The 15,718-nt window shown below is 39.8% G+C and overlaps 1 protein-coding gene and 1 pseudogene across 8 annotated transcripts in view; both read left to right on the top strand.

Annotated features, from left to right (window-relative positions):
• The window catches only part of Bcas3 (BCAS3 microtubule associated cell migration factor), a 564,794-nt gene that overhangs the window by 333,074 nt on the left and 216,002 nt on the right, over positions 1-15,718 (top strand). The window lies entirely within an intron of this gene.
• Positions 6,241-7,789, top strand: LOC124978969 (growth arrest-specific protein 7-like; annotated as a pseudogene).

Here is a 15,718-nt window from a genome sequence, read left to right as displayed (position 1 = left end):
GAAGAAGCCCAAGCAGCAGGGACAGCCTGAGCAGTATTGTTTTGACTTCATTCAGATTTTATCTGTGGTCGAGAGTCACAGGGGCTGCTTTTTGGAATGTGCAGAGCTCCATTCAGGTTCCTATCTTTATTCGATTGGTTGTACAAGCTTATTTAAGTGACATGGGTGAGGGGTGCACCAATAAATATACATTCAATCAAATCAAACTGCAGTTATTGCTGAGCACAGTAATAATAATAATCAATTTGGAGAATTTTTTGCATTTTCAAAGAGAATTGAGATATGATGGACTGATCTTCAGTTCTTCTCTGTCTTAACTCATTTGATGACTGTATAAAATCCCCAGCACTTGCAAAAATTGTGTGCTGGGAAGGGAGAAGCAAGTGACCCAGCAGAGTTTATGACAGAAACGGTTGGTCCTCCTTTGTGTTGGTTCTGCGCTGTCTTGTCAAACATCTGGAAACCAGCATGTTTGCAGTCGTCTCACAACATGATTTTGCATTTACATCATTGTGCTAACTGGTAGATTTTTTTTTTTTTTTCAGGAAAAAAAATCGGCAACTTTTGGTCTGTCACAAGGTCAAGTGATGATTAGTGATTCAGTCTCTCCTAAACACATGGTTAGCACAGAAAAGTTAAATCAGTTCCCAAAAATTTGGTAACCATTAGAGTACTTCCTAAGTCACTTCCGGATGTCAGGCCTAAGGTGGAGAGAGGGACAGGGCTATATTGAGTTCTTTCCAGTTTTCTACCAAAGGGATTTAATTTGGCAGCTGATCCAGCCAAGGAAGCACTCACGCAAGTGCAGAGCTAGACAGGAAACACTTTTGAAAGTGCTGTTTTGATAGAGGATCATGAGATCAGGCAAATAGCTGTGAACTTTATATGTCGCCTAGGCCATGTAGCACACGGCTGATGACCTGAGGGTATAGAATAAGAAAGGAAATTAAAGGAGGGAGGAGGGCCAGAGGACTTTTCTCAAAGGAGGAGTGCTAAAAATTATGGATTTCTTTGAAGTAGAGGCACATAATTCATGAATTCCTTTGTTGTTGTTTGTTTGTTTTTCTGTGAAACATTCCACTGTGATCATTCACCTTTACGTTTTTAACCTGGTTGTTAGCATAGACTACCAGAGCTAACCTCATCAGTTCTAACCACCTTTTTATGACTCTCAGAAGACTGTCTTTCCAAGGAAAACATTGCAAATGTTGTACTTTTAGAAGATGGACGTTTTATAATGATCAGTTTTGACAGCTTGCTCTGGTTGCCATGTGTCTCCCAGTCCTGCTGGTGGGTGGGTATTTGTCAGGAATGAGAATATGTCTGAGACGGGCTGCTTTATAGCAGCCAGATTGGATTTTCAACTTCTAGGGCTTTCAACATCCTTAAAGTACTCTGGAAACACAGGAGAGTTGCCGTGCTGCTCTTGGATGTGATGTTGGAGAAGAGGAGGCCTTGAGTGGCCTTGAGTGGCCTGTGTAGGGAGGCCTCAGTTTTAGAGCCTTCATTTACACCTTTTATTCAACTGTATTTTTCCTTAGGTCTTTTTTTCCCCTCTAATATAGAAACTACAAGTTTATTCATTTCTTCTCTTGAGCCTTTCTCAGGGGTCTACAGAAACTGGACTTAATCATTTCTCATAGCAGATCATTAAGTTATATACAGCTTAGCTGCAAAATTCAAAGAAAAAATAAAATCATTATCTGCACTTAACAGGCCACCAACACTTTGCTGTAGATGAGCCGGGCTTCTTGCTTTGTTGGTTTATGGCAGTGAAGGCGAGGTATTCCGCAGCATCGTCACCACAACGCTTCTGTGACTCAGACATCTGGCAGTTCAGGAGAGAGCATATGGATGGTGCTCCAATGGCATCTGTCCAGTTGTTGTAATCACATATTTGAGAGACAGCCGAAAGACCCATATTCACCTTTACTGAGTTTATGTGACTAATCTTTAATTTACTGTAAACACTTCTTTTATGTAGAGCTCATTCAAATGCTTATTAATACTTAATAATAATTGCACAAGTATGTCTCTCAATTGTAAATCCCAGAGCTCCTTAAAGACCAGCTTACAAAATACCTTCCCAGTTAATCATGAGAAACTAATCTGTACAATTTTCTTATCATCATTAACTCTTATATCCAAATGCAACCCACAGGCCCCTTCTTCAGAATAACCACAGAGCTGATCCTAATCCCTTCTGGCCTAGAGCACCACTCAAGTATCCACAGTGGTCGCACAACCTTCAGTGTCTCCAACCCTGTTACTTCCTCCAGTTCATCTTGCATAGTGGTAATAGAAACGTCTTCCTAAAATATTGCTTTTATTATGTGAGTCCTGTCCTTAAGAACCTTTGGTTGTATCCCGTTTTGTAACACAAGACTCAGATGTTTTGAGGGAGATTTAAGCCATGCTTCCAGGACATGCCCTCTGTGAGCACCCTCACTCTACTGAGGCTGACCTTTGTAGTTGGTTTGGTCTCCTAGCTGGTCTGATCCCAGCTCTTAATGTCAGCATCAAAATGATGATTCACCTGAGGTCTTCCGAGGGGGTTTTCATCCCAAAGTCATGACAGACAAGGGTTCTTGTTAAAAAATAAAAAGGGGGGGGGGGCTAATTGTGTTATCTAGATTCAGAAAGTGTTTCTCGTTTTGATGGATGTTAGGTCCTTATTTATATTTTATAGTTATTAGTAATAATATTGGAGTAAAGAGAATACTGGAATTTCTTGACCATGTATGATGTTGACTCAGAGAGGGGCTCCATGGTGTAAAGGACAAGCTCCTTGCTGGCCGCCATGTGGTGAGATGGCATTATAATGCCATTGGTATTCATAGACACAGAGGAGTAAAATGCCAATGAAGTTGGAAGAGCACTCGGCTCCTAGGCAGGGTGGGATGTCTTTATTGCCACAGAGCATTATATATTTGACTAAATGTTACCTGTGATTTCTTTCTGAAGTCCGTGCCATTGACAGACTGACATTAAAAAAGGTTTTAGATTTGCATTAAAAAAGTTTGAATCAATTTTGGAAGTCATTAACTCAACTCTTAGCTTGATTATTTGCATAGCTAATGATGATCTGGTTTCATATTTCTGGGATGTTTTCATATCAGAGCTTGTATCCAAGTATCCTGGAAGTATTGGCCATAATCTGGATCTATCATCCTAGGAAAAAATTTATTTTCTCTATTTTACATGAATTCTGTTAGCTCTTCTAGCCCGTTAGTACTTTCAGAAGAGCTCTTTATAATAATTTTTAAAACACCTTGAATTTATGTGGAATTTTAGCAACTCAGTACTATGTGAGAAATATGTAAGCCCTATTTTATAAATAAAGAAACTAATACTCAAATGGTTCCATAATTTAGCCTAGGTAAACCATTTAGTTTTGAACATGACTGGTAGCCACATTTGCTAAATCATATTCTGTTCTTCTCTTCATTTTGTCACTTCTCTATAATTGGTATTATTTTATTATGTGATCCATGCTTAAGATCTGTAGTAGTATAAGATATGTAGAATCCTAAGTTCTAGAGTAACTTGTTTCCTCTAGTTATTCCTAAAATACTTTTCAATGAAAAAAATACTATGTGTTCATAGTTGCATGAGTCTAATTCCATTTAAGTAAAGTAACAGTCACGCTGTGAACATTAGAGAATGTTTTATTTTTTAATGACATCACTGAAAGGTCAGGAGATGAGGAGGAGAGTTGTTGACTTTGATGGTTTTTAAAATTTGTTTATTCATTTAGATCCTGGGGTTGAATCCAGGTGCTTTACCACTGAGCTACATTCCCAGCCCTGTCCCCACCTTTTTTTTTTTTTTTTGGTACCAAGAATTGAACCCAGGGAGTCACATCCCTGAGCAATATCCCCAGCTCTTTTTGTATTGTTTTATATTGTCTTTAGAGGCAGGGTCTCACTGAGTAATCCCAGCCCTTTTTGATTTTTGTTTTGAGACAGAGTCTTGCTAAGTTTCTAAAGGCCTAAATTGTTGGTCTTGAACTTGCAGTCCTCCTGCCTCAGCCTCCCTAGACTTCTGGGATTATAGGCGTGTGCCGCCAAGCCCTGCTGATGGTTTTATTTATTTGAATTTATCTTCTATTCTTCTGCCCTGGGCTTACTAAGTTTCAATTAGGCTTAAACATTATTAAACTGAGGGTACAAATTATAATTTATTAAACAAATCGATAATCATTTTATACTATTAAAATGAAATTATTTTCCACACTCTTAAAAATAAGAATGAACAATTTGTTATTGAGATTTGAAAAAAAAAAAATTCCTAAATACTAGAGTCCTGTAGCACCTTTGCTAACTTATTTCTGCAAGACGCCTTTCTTCCTTGAGGCCTGTGGGCCTCTGAGCCTTTTCGGCTGTAGTGGTCTGCACTTCTCTGTTTTTCTTTCCCTGAGAGTGCTGATTAGTGACTTGCGGTGTGGATTCTGATTTATCGCAGACCAGAGCTGCCCCTAAGGGGCTGAGCAGAAACACTCATGAAGGAGCCCTGATTAAAAAGAGTGGTAATGAAGACAAATGTTTCAGAGGGAGTTGAGAGAAAACCAGTCCTTGGCATTCCCCGTAGCTCCTCTGAGCTTTTGAAAAGGAGGTAGTGGTAGCCAAAGGAAATATTTCTTCTTTGTTGTTTATTTCTCATGGCACTGGAAACATTTTTCTTTTCCTCCTGGGTGTTCTAATTCTCACTTGTTAACTGCTTTTCATGCAGGGCTGCAATTAACCCCTGGCAGATACCTCACCATGTTCCCCTTATAGCTACTCTATCCCAAAGAAGTTTTTAATGCTTTGACCTATAACCATTTTAAAATTCGTCAGAGTTGACACTTTTGCCTAATTTCTCAGATCATTAAATCACGCTTCTGTTTTTTTCTAGTGATTTTTACTAAATTTGACATTGGGTCCCTATAATCACCTTCCTTTCTTCTTCCTTTATCTTTTTTCCCCATTTTGGGGATTGAACCCAGGGATGAGCTACATCCAAGCCCTTTTCATGCTAATTTATTTTGAGACAGGGTCTCAGTAAGTTAATCACTCTGACCTAAAACTTGAGATTCCCCCGCCTTACCTTCCAAATAGTTGGCATTACAGGTGTGCATGAATGTGCTCCTGACCTTTACAACGCAGAATGCCAATAGAAAAAAATCCTCTCCACTTGGTGATTTTCATCACAAGTAGGCTGCAGTTTCACATCTAATGCTACTATGTTCATGACTGAAGACACCATTCCAGAACTACTTGAGTGCTGAGTGTAAGTGGGAACTTTGCAGATAAATATCATTGTTTGACCTTGGTCTGTGGGCCACTATTTACTGCACTCATCAAACTTAGCAAAACCTCTATTTTCTTTCAGAAGGTTCTCCAACATTGGAATAAATGTTAGGGTTATAGATTAGTTGTGAAAGGCTTACACAGTGGATCTCTGAAGTACATTAAATGGTCAGAATACACATTCAGGTTACTTGGAAAAAGATCAAGTGTCTTGGAAACTTAAGTACTCTGGTAAGCAGAAGCACTCCTCTATGGATGCACCTACATACTTTGTTAATGCTGAGCAAGACAGGCAAGATAAATAGAAGACAGAAGTCATCCCTCTACTCAGCTCCCACCATCAATGAGAAACTCCTTACCAGATATACATGGATTAACAGGAAAATATCAAAGAATATAAGCAGCCCTGGGGCCTATTTCCATATCCTTCACTCTCCACTGGAGCTCATTGGTCATCTGCCATCCAGGAGCCATCTCCTGGCGGAGCCTTCGAAACTGAAACCCAGATTTGTGAGGTACTGGAAACCTTCAGGGACACTATAAATCTATAAGGTAGAGACTGTACTACCTCAGATCCCCACTGCTAAGTGGGAAGACACACAAACAAAATGGAAAAAAAAAGGAATAAAGCACTCCAAACAAACCAGGATGCTCCAATTATAGACTCCATTGACAAATCAGTAGAAGAAATGTCAGAGAAAGAGTTCAGAATATACTTAGTAAAACTGCTTCACGACTTTAAGGAGGATATAAAGAGTGAAATCAGAGCTATATTTCAGGAGGGGGAAGATATCTTAAAGAAAGAGATAAAGATCCTGAGAAGAAATCTAGAAGAAATCTTTGAAATGAAGGATCAATAAACCAAAATAAAAATTCAATGGAAAGTAGCACCAACAGAGGAGACCACTTGGAAGATAGAACTTCAGGCAATGAAGACAAAACATATAATTTTGAAAATAAAGGTGACCACACAGAGAAGATGATAAATTGCATGATGTTCCCTCATCCAGACACAGTGCCTGAACTGCAGCTGCTGAAGCCAACTGAGTGGAGCTACTGTGACTACTTCTGGGCTGATAAGAAAGACCCCCAAGGCAATGGCACCGTGGCGGGGTTCGAACTGCTGCTCCAAAAGCAACTGAAGGGCAAACAAACGCAGAAAGAAATATCTGAATTCATCTGAGAGAAGATAAAGATTGAAGAAGAATATGCAAAGAACTTGGCTAAGCTCTCTCAGAACTCGTTGGCTGCACAAGAGGAAGGCTCCCTGGGAGAAGCATGGGCTCAGGTGAAGAAGAGCCTGGCAGATGAAGCAGAAGTTCATCTCAAGTTCTCCGCCAAGCTTCACAGCAAGGTAGAGAAGCCCCTAATGAACTTTTGTGAGAACTTCAAGAAAGACATGAAAAAGTGTAACCACCATATCGCTGACCTCCGCAAGCAACTCGCCAGCCGCTATACATCAGTGGAAAAGGCCCGGAAAGCCCTCACAGAGTGGCAGAGAGACCTGGAGATGAAGACCAAGCAGTTGGAGATCAAGCTGAGCAACAAGACGGAGGAGGACATCAAGAAGGCACAGAGGAAGTCCACACAGGCTGGTGATGACCTCATGCGCTGTGTGGACCTCTACAACCAGGCCCAGTCCAAGTGGTTTGAAGAGATGGTGACCACCACTTTGGAGCTGGAGCGCTGGAAGTGGAGAGGGTGGAGATGATCCGGCAACATTTGTGCCAGTACACACAGCTGCGGCACGAGACGGACGTGTTCAACCAAAGCACAATTGAGCCTGTGGACCAACTACTTCGAAAAGTGGACCCGACCAAAGACAGAGAGCTGTGGGTCAGAGAGCACAAAACGGGCAACATTCGCCCTGTGGACATGGAGATCTAGACACGCCTGTGTGGCCCCGGGGGTCCTGCCCAGGAGAGGGGCTGGGTGTCCTACGGAGAGGAGATGGTGTCTCCTGCTGGGTGAAGCTGCCCTCCCTCCCACTCTCCTGTCCACTGAGGAGAGAGGAGAGAGCTGGCGATTCTAGAAGGGTGATCTGGATGGCCCAACTGGGGGATCCCAAATATTCCCAGGCCAAGAAGACAGACCTGCAACCCTGCCCTTGTCTCCAAGACTGAACCCCCCAAACCCCATGCCATGCTTGTTGCTCTGAGAACAAACTGAGGCTGGGACTTTGTGGTCCCTGCTGAGTTCCATAGGGGTGGCCGTCACACACTTGTGCCCTTGGGTGCCCAAAGGCCCATCCTCCAACTGGTCCCTTTATCTCCTTAGGGGCTTTGGAAGATCAGGGGAGGGCCACCTCTGCCTCCAAGCCAACGTCAGGATCAGACTCATGAACAGAAGGTGCCATCAGCTCAGTCTGCACCTAGAGTCCTTTACAGCCCTCTGTTTTTCTCATTGTATTCTGGGAGCCCAAATCTAGCTTTTCTTGGCCACTTTTCATCCCCATGAGTCTTGGGAAGGCCTGTGTTCTGTCTTCGCAGACCAACCCTAGAGAGGTCAGGATGGAACTAACTCATTTGGCAAATTAGCCCCAAGTCAGAACATTGAATCATGGTTCCTATCAGACCAGCATCATCTCTGAAGTCTCTGGAAATCCCAATCCATCCATTCCTCAGCTGCTTTCTCAAGGCAGTCCCCACCCCTGCCCAGTCTCACTAGAGGGAGCTTTCCAAAGTTCTCAGCCAGCAAGACCTCCTGCAGCTCTGTGCATGTCCAAAGGCTTTGAGGGATGGAGATACCAGCTCACCTCAGAAACCAGATGGGGTCTGTCTGCCATGGCGTCCTGTCCAACACTGGGCTACCCTGACCACCACTCTCCCAGGCTGCCCACCATGGGCTTAATGGGGCTGGGTTAGTCCCACATGAGAGACAGATTAGGGCAAGTACCTTTGTCATTCCCCATATGGCTTCATCTGCTTATGCATTATGGGGTTTGGACTGCTGTCCCTTGTATGGGCACTGCAGACTTTCATGGACATAGGAGTTCTTTGCTATTCAGGTGTGTCCCGCCACCTGAGTCTCCAGCTACTCTGAACTTTCCGGAGCCCTATGCTAAGCCCTCCCTTGGTGCCAGCACCTCCTTTCCCTCTGACCATCTTCCCTGGAGAAGCCTGGGCCAAGTGTGATTCAGGAAGCTTTTCAACACTGCCACTGGGTCAGCCGGTCACTTCTTTCCTGTACTACAGCAAACATGATCACCACATTAACGTAGAGAATCAGCCTGAAGGGACTGGGAGAAGAAATTGACATAGTGAGCAAGGAACAAATTCTAGCCAGAAACTCGTGCTCTGAGGGTCCATCTTTCTTCATCTTTCCATCAGTGGCTTTGGATTGACCCTTCCATCTCCCATGGGGGCAGAATTCTATGAGCACGATTCACTGATCTTTCCCTCAATTTTACATGCTAATAGTGGATAACATTAATCTTGAATCTCTTGGCATCTCTTCCATTAAATTGAAATTGCTTTCTCATAGTTTATATTAGAAAGATGTCCAATATACTAAAGCAAACCAAAAAAAAAAAAAAAAAAAAAGAATATAAGCAAAGTTCACAAAATTCTACCCCTCTTATTTGTGGCCTGACTTACTGAAAGATTTGAATTTCAGAGGCAGGTAGTTTCTAATGCAACAAGTGAATTCCTCTTTGTGGAGAAAGTCTTACTGCACTTGGAAAACTGTCAAATATCCAGTTATCTGGGTGTGGTGGCACATGCCTGTAATCCTGGCTACTCAGGAGGCTGAAGCAGGAGGATCACAGATTCAAGGGCAGCCTGGGCAATTTAGGAAGACCGTGTCTCAAAATAAAAGATTAAAAAGGACTGGGAATGTAGCTCAGTAAAGCATCCCTGGGCTCGACCCCCAGTTTGCCCACCCCTCCCAAGTCCAAGGCAAAAGTTCAAATTAAATCTAATCCAGTTCAATGAACAAACTGATAAAAATATAGAATAATTACTGTAAACAACACATTTAAGATTAACCCTATGCCTTTTGGGTATTTTTGCCTCTATCTCATGCAAAAGAAAACAAAAACAAAGTGAAAAGACAGAACAACAAGAACAAATAAGAAATTAGTTAATTGTTGTCAGATATAAAGGAGTATTAAGTACTTCATTCTGAGGAACAGTGGAGATTAAAGAACACTCATTGAGAGGCTGAATATTGAGGGTGGGTCTCTTAAAGATTAAACTCTACCCCAGCACAAAGGCAGGGTCAGTTAGGGTCTGAGTCTAGGCTAAATGATGTCAAGTACGAGGTCTGTAGAAAAAGCCAAAAATTGCTACAGCTCATCTGCCAAAAGATGAAGATTTAGACTGCTGAACATATTGCCAAGTTTCTAGGATTACTCCATGAGCATGCTCCAGGGTAGTAGAATTCCATGCACGTTGGAGCCAGTTAACATTGCTTCTCTGTTAACAGGAGAAGAAAGACTTAGTAATTTTTTAGACTGAATCAAATTCTCCCTCAAGTACTTCCCAGTCTACAATACTAGCATACTGTTTTTTATTTTTCCTGGCATCAAATAGGCATATTAAGATTTCATGGATATCTGAATCTTTCTTTGAGAATCTGGGAACACATCAGAAAAGCCAGATAGAAAAGAGGGAAAAGGAAGTAAGTTATTTCCTTCGCCTCTTAAAGCAAATGAATTGGAAGGGTGCTCTCTGTGACATTCATTGGACTGTAACAGCCTGGATTCTGCAGTAATTACTGTCTTTAGTTCCTTACTATATAATCCTTTTAAAAAAAGCATTTTTATAGGAATACTTAACATATGATTTTCACATATGTATTCACAAGATTTGTGGAGTAGGGTTGGTAAGATGGAAGCATTGGAAGAACAGAACAAAACTTGAAAATAAGGAATATAATAATAAAGGAGTCACACAGAGAAGAGATAGAATGGAAAATAAATAAAATTGTCTGCTTCACTCAAACCAGTATGGTTAGTTAAGAATGATGTTCAAAATCAACATAGGATCAGTATACACATGTGTCTTCCAACAAGGATTGGGAAAAAATTTCAGGGTAGGATCAATAGGGTTGGGCACCTTGTTGTCTACCTATAATCCCATTGACTCAGAAGACTGAGACAGGAAGATTACACATTTGAGGCCATTCCATGCAACTTAGTGAGATCTTGTCTTAATAAAAACAAATAATTAAATAAAAGGACTGGGGATGTAGGTCAGTGATAGAGAATCCCTGGTTCAGTCCCCAGTATCACAAATAATAATTATAGGAAATATGATTTTTAAAAAATGTATCATGCACCTATATTCTTGCTTTATGAGCACTATCTTATTTATATCTCCTTTTTACAAATAAGGAAATCAAGGGCTTGAGAAATTAAGTTATATGCCTGAATTAATGAAGTTGATTGCTGATAATCAGAACTAGAACTCACAGATATGCATGTCTGATGCCAAGGCTCTCACTTTTTAAAAAACGATTTTTAAATTTTTAATTAACATAGTAATTATACATATTTATGGGGTACTATATAATGTTTCAGTACATATATACAATGTGTAATAATTTGATCAGGGTAATTATCATGTATCACGTCAGAGATTTATCATTTCTTTTGTCAGGAACCTTTACAATTTTGCCAGCTAGCTATTTTGAAATATCAATAAATTATTGTCAACTCTAGTTATCCTGCTATACTGTGGAACACTAGAAGTTGTTCCTCTCCAACTGAAATCCTGTACCCAGTAACTGTCCTTTTCCCCCAACTTCCCAGGCAGAACCCTCACTCTTTATACTAAGCTGCTTTACCTTCCTCTGTGACTTCAATCTGTTAATCCCTTTATAAAATGGTATCAGTCTTAATGATTTGGAACTCCTTTGAATTCTAGAATTATACAGAAGTATTATAAAGTTGGTGGGACTCTGTCATGGTGGGACATTTAGCAGCTGTAATAGTGATTGCAATGACATTTCAAGTTAATAGTCCTAACATTAATTGAGCATATACTGTATAATTATGTAATTAAATTTATAAACAGCTCATTTAATACACATTTTGACATATTGTTTTGTCCCTAGGAAATGCTACATAATATCCCCAAGATCACAGAATCTGTTCCTAAAGAACCACATCAAAGGGCTAGAGATATGGCTCAGTGGTAGATCTCTTATCTAACTTGTACAAGGCCTTCAGTTGGATTCCCACTACCGCAAAAAAATAAACAAACAAAAAAAGCCACATCAAAGATCAAAAGATAAATTTTGAGATTTCATATAATTTTAGTCATATGAATCTAACACCATACATTGTTCTTACAAAGTAATAAAAAATAACAGAATGAATCAAAAACTATTACCCTATGTAAATATATGATTACACAAATGGTATGCCTCTACTTCATGTACAGAGAAACAAGATGTATCCCATTTGTTTACAATAAAAATAAATTTAAAAAAAACAAAGTAATAAAAAGTTAGAGTTATGATGAAGCAACTTTTTTGTTTGTTCATTACTGGGGATTGAAACCATGGGGACTCAACCACTGAGTCACATCCCTAGTTCTTTTTTCTTTTCCTTCCTTCCTTTTTTTTTCTTTCTTTCTTTCTTTTTCTTTGACATAGGGCCTCACTAAGTTACTGAGGCTGGCCTCAAACTTCTGATCCTCCTGCCTCAGTCTCCCAAGCCACTGGGATTACAGGTATGTGCCACCACACTTGGCACAAGTTTTTTAAAAAAATGTTTCCCTAGATTATTGCTCTACTTTTCTCTTATCTTCTTTAATAAAGCACGAAAAAGCAAAATATTTTCTTCACAATTGGAGCTCAATGTTATCAGACTCTTCTCTTGAAAACGATTTCAAATTTAAATGTGTGAGTAGCTTAAAGTCTCTAGAATTTGACTTGAAATCCAATCAGGCCAGAGAGAGTGGGCCCACCTATCCTACTGTGTATCACATGCTGGATCTCATACCTCTCATCATGACACTGTGAGGTGCTTAGTATTATCTTCATTATAACAGATGATTATAAATGGTTTCTTAACAACTGGTACTTTTTGTCACTTAGTCCCAGTTCTCCTAATTCAAGGACATACTGTCAGTTCTGGGGAGCTAGTTTAAGGCTGACTTTGCCACACTAATCAGATTACATCAGTGTCAAGTGCCCACTAATTAACACGAAATTTATATCTGCATTAGGTAAATGTCATTTCACCACAGTGGCCTGAAAAAAGCTTTTTATTCCTTTGCGTTAGCATAGCATCTCGTCGTCGTAAGTATTACAAACAAGATAATGACAAAAGTTAAGCCCGTGTGCATTTGTTCTTAAGCAGGAAATAGCTTGAAGACAGTCAGTAGTTCCAGAGATCTGAAGGGAAACGTTCTGCTTTGTTTTTTATCAGTCAGCTAACTTGTCACCTTGAGGTCCTATACACCATAGCAGGCTTTGTCTGACTACTGCCACCACCTGTTTTTGTACAGTGCACAGCTACAAACAGTTTGCACATTTTAAAATGGTAGGGGAAATTAAAAGAAGACTAGCATGTTATAAAAACTGAAAATTCTGTGAAATTCAAATGTTAATTCTCATCAGTAAAGTTGTAATGAAATATATATTGTCATTCATTCATGTATTATCCATGGCTGCCATCTCACTATGTGGTTGTGTAGGAGACTGTATAACCTAAAGATTCTTCTTATCCAACTCTTTACAGAAAACACTGACCCTAAGGTCAGACCCAAACTTGTACCTCTTCTCTCCCTCTCTCCCTCTCTTTGCCTCTCCCTCCTCCTCCCTCCCTCTCCCTCTTGTTCTCCCTTTTCCTCTCTCTCCCTCTCTCTCTCTCTCCTTCTGTCTTAGCCTGAGCTCTAACCATTCTGAACTTCTGGCATTTCTTAGACTCCCAGCATACTTCATATATATCTGAGTTTTCCCTGTTATTCCCTCTAAATGAAATCTTTCCTTTCCATCCTCAGTGCCCCTGGAAAATTCCTACTTGACTCTCCTATTTTGACGGAAGCATTCCGTCTTCTTCTCTCCAGCTCTAGCTAGCATCTGAGGCATAACCTCATTTCTACCTTGTACTCACTCGCCAGGTAGCAAGCTTTTTCAAAACAGATGCTGTCTTGTGTTCAACTTTGTATTTCTAGAACAGGTTTCTCTGTCTAAGCACTATTTTGGACTGGATCATTCTTTGTTGTGAAGCTGTCTTGTGCATTATAGACTGTTTAGCAGTACCCATTGGACTCTGCTCATTAGAAACTAGTAGCAGATGCCCCTGCCCCAAACATTGGAGACATTGCCAGATGTCCCTTGGTGGGCGTAATTGTTTCCATTTGAAAACCACTGTCCTAGAAACCATCAGTAACCAGCCATGGTGGATTGCTGAGTAATTGTTGGATTGAAAATTAAGAATCTCAATTCATATCGAATTATATTGTTCAAATGCATGAATTATATCTCAATAAAACTTTTTATTTTCATTTATTATTTTATCTACTCATTTATTTTGCAGTACTGAGGATTGAATCCAGGTATGCTCTACAATTCTGAGCTACATCCCAGCCCTTTTTTTTCCCTACATTTTTATTGGTGCGTTATAGTTGTACATAATGATGGGGTTTGTTGACATATATATATTTGTTGACATATATGTCACAGTATAACAATATAGTTTGGCCAGTATCACTCCCATGCCATTCTAAGATCACCTAGTCTTGTAAATCATTGTCTTATTTAGTGCTATTCCTCCCAAGTGCTGTCTGAAAGGTAATGCCAGTTCTTCCCTTCTTTCCCCTGATCCCTTTCCTCTACTGATCTCCCTTTGGTTTTCATGAGATCTGCCCCAATCTTTCTTTTTCTTTTTCCTCTCTAGTTTCTGCATATGAGAGAAGACACATGACTTGACCTTCTGAGTCTGACCTATTTCATTAAATATGATGATCTCTAGTTCCATCCATTTTCCTGCAAATGACATAATTTCACTTTTCTTTCTGATTGAATAAAACTCTATTGTGTATATATACCACATTTTCTTTATTGATTCATCCATTGGTAGACACCTAGGCTGGCTCCATAGTTTGGCTATGTTAATTGTGCTGCCATAAACTTGGGATTTTTGTTGGTTTGGTTTGGTTTGGTTTGGTTTTTGAGATAGGGTCTCGCTAAGTTGATGAGGCTGGCCTCAAACTTGTTATCCCCCTACCTCAGCCCTCTAAGTTGCCGGGATTATAGGAATGTGCTATCACATCTGGGAATAAAACTTTTTTTAAAAAAGAATTTATTTACTAAGAGCTATTAGTAGTGGCATTATTATGGCAAATTTTTTTTGTTTTCCACAATGGTTGCTAGTAGTTGCTGATGCCAAAAATTTATTATATTACTTAATATTATTAACTTCAAGCCCAGGAAATTGACCTAATTATCACTTCTTACGTTTTGGAAAATGCAGATGATTCTGTAAATTGCTCAAAAGACAGGTTACTAGCAGGCATATATGAAGGGACACGGGATTCAGCTCTTGTCTAGTTTCAAAACCTGTGTTTATTTCACTTGACCATGTTGCTTCCAAAAACCAGATGTTTCCCACATAATAAAATTCTTTGTTAGGTAAAAGTGCTTGTATACCAAAGATAGTTTTATATGTAGAAAATAAGAGCAACTTTTAAATAATGACAATATTATTTTTGTTATAATTACTAATTATAATTTAATTATAAATTATATTAAATATAATTTAATAATTATAATTATTAAAATGCTAATTACTGAATTGCCTATCAGTAGAACAGTACACATATTCTGTGGAAGATTGTATTAGTAACCTTTCTATTACTAGGGCTCAATATTTGAGATGATTGACTTATGCAGATAAAAGCTTTATTTTGGCTAACAATTTTGGAGGTTCCAGTCCATGGTCAGTTGACCCCTTTGTTTTGGGCCTGTGATGAGGAGGCATATCATGGCCAGGGTATGTGGCAGAGCAAAACTGCTCACCTTATCAGCTGGAGAGTGAAAGAGGAATAGGTCAGGGTTCAAGGTTCAAGGTAATGCCCCTAAGCCCTAAGGACCTGTCACAAGTCTCCATTTGTATGGTTCCACCACCTCCTCATAGCACCAACCTGGGGATCAAGATGTTAACACATGGATCTTCAGGGGACATTCAAGAGCCAAACAACAGCAACAATGATTTTATTTTTTTTTAATGGTAGTTGTTGTTTTCTTTGAGTTCTCTAATTGACTGCTTTTCCCCATCTAAAGAAATCCTGAGGTGGTAAGGAATGCACAATCTGTTCTGAATTGTCATGAAGAACTAATTTTCAACTAATAAAACCAACAGAATGTTTATAGGTGGCATTATCAAGTCTATCTTTCAGATAGCACCTTGGAGGAATAGCACTAAAACAGATATGGTTTACGAGACTGGTGATCTTGGAATGGCCGTGTGCAAC

The sequence above is a fragment of the Sciurus carolinensis genome, chromosome 3 (assembly GCF_902686445.1).
Source record: "Sciurus carolinensis chromosome 3, mSciCar1.2, whole genome shotgun sequence".
Lineage (NCBI taxonomy): Eukaryota > Metazoa > Chordata > Mammalia > Rodentia > Sciuridae > Sciurus > Sciurus carolinensis.
The sequence above is the reverse complement of the archived record's forward strand: the minus strand, read 5'-3'. Positions and strand labels throughout refer to the sequence as shown.